Below are 2,022 nucleotides of genomic sequence, written 5' to 3'. Positions count from 1 at the left end.
CTTGGTCAAAGAATGCAATAAGATTTGTCTGGCATGATCTATTTTTGACAAACCCATGTTGGCTTTTAGTAATGACTTTGTTTGCCTCTAGGTGTTCGTTGATTCGTTGTTTGATTATCTTTTCCAGGATCTTCCCAGGTATTGAGGTCAGGCTGATAGGTCTGTAATTTCCTGGGTCCATTTTTTTTCCTTTTTTGAATATGGGAACTACATCAGCTCTTTTCCAGTCCTCTGGTATTCCCCAGTGCTCCAAGATCTTTGAAAAATATAGTTCAGTGGTTCAGAGATCACATTTGCTAGTTCCTTGAGAACCTTGGGGTGTAATCCATCTGGTCCTGCCGATTTGAACTCGTCTACGCTGGACAGGTGCTCACTTACTATTTTCTTGCCTATCTTAACTTGTGTTTCTATTCTGTTTTTTATGGCACTATTTTTGATAGGTTGGTCTGTTTTTTCCCTTTTGTGTAAAGACAGATGCAAAAAATGAGTTAAATAGTTCTGCTTTCTCCCTGTTGCTTGTCACCTTCTTGCCACTTTCACCCACTAATGGACCTTCAAGGATCTTAAAGAGACAGAAAAGCATGCCCAGTTTTCCTTGATAGCCCCAGGTCTCCCTCCCCCAAGCAGAAGCCAGCCTTGTACAAATGCAAATGTAAACCATCAGGAAAGTTGGAGCCAGAAGCTCAAGAAGATAAAGACTTAAAATTTGCATACCCCACCTGTGACAGGATATGGTAGGATTAACTCACAAAGGCCAAAGGGCACACCCAGACTCAGGTCAGAATATGTGACACAGGAAATAGCCTCAGTTCATGCCACAGGAACAGGAAACTATTCCAAACAAAAGGCTAGAGAAGGTATAAAAATCTACTACCTTCAGCCCTTCTTTTCTCTGGCGTTCAGCTCTTCTTTTCTCTGGTCTTTCCTGCAAGAAGCATCTTCAATAAACTGCAACCTTCTTCCCAAAGCAGTCGCCATGTTGTTTATTTATCCCCAGCTTGGATGAACCAGGATGAAGACTTTTCTTTCAACCGAAACAAAAGAAGTTTGTAGAACTAAAAAAGTTCAATCAGACCTTCCAATTTGTCGCGAAAAAAAAGATCTCACGAAGTTGGAAGGTCTGATTGAACTTTTTTTTTTTTTGGTCCAACAAACCTTTGTTTCTCTGCACGTGGAGGCGGAGAAATGTGATGGAGACAGAGATACACGATGGAGCTGGAAAGCAGGTTAGCAAAGAAGTGCTTGGGAGAAGTGAGAGCAGCTGGGCGGTGGTGCCGGACCAGGAAGACAGCCCCCTAGCATCCCTGGGGCAAAGAATCACTGCTCCGCCCAGAGGTGCATCTGCCTGGCTGTCCCCGCTCCCTTCCCCTAGCTGCCCAAGGGCCGCAGGGGCTGGATTGGCACATGAATGGCATGCGCACTCCCCTTCCCTGAACTCTCTCAGAACCAGTAGATGGTCTGCCCCCATGCTCCGAGATTGGATCAATTGCCGCCGCACATTGAAGCTCTGCATCTCCACCCCATGCGCAGGCAACGCCCCACTGCTTATACCGAACATCATCCCGCTTATGCACGCACACCTGCTATACGTAACAAATTTCCCCAAAATAAGACCTAATGGATCTTTTAGTTCCCCCAAAAAATTATAAGACCTGGTCTTATTTTTGGGGAAACACGGAATCTATTTTTACCTCTATCTTCTCTATGTTTACTGTATATATGAAAACCTTTTTGCTCCATTGTAGATTTCTCAAGGGATCCCAAAGGAATTTTTCAAAAGACAACTTGACTTTTTATTTTCTTTAAGGTTTCACGTCATATCACGCCTGGACTACTGTAATGCCCTCTATATGGGGCTCCCTTTGAGGAGCACCCGGAGGCTTCAACTGGTCCAGAATGCGGCCGCGCGGGCGGTGTTGGGAGGGACTCGTCACTCCCACGTAACGCCGCTACTGCGCGAGCTGCACTGGTTGCCAGTGGCCTTCCGGGTGCGCTTTAAGGTGTTAGTTACCACCTTTAAAG

The sequence above is a fragment of the Protobothrops mucrosquamatus genome, unplaced genomic scaffold, assembly GCF_001527695.2.
Source record: "Protobothrops mucrosquamatus isolate PMUCROS unplaced genomic scaffold, P.Mucros_1.0 scaffold_142, whole genome shotgun sequence".
Taxonomy (NCBI): domain Eukaryota; kingdom Metazoa; phylum Chordata; class Lepidosauria; order Squamata; family Viperidae; genus Protobothrops; species Protobothrops mucrosquamatus.
Note: the sequence above shows the minus strand (reverse complement) of the source record.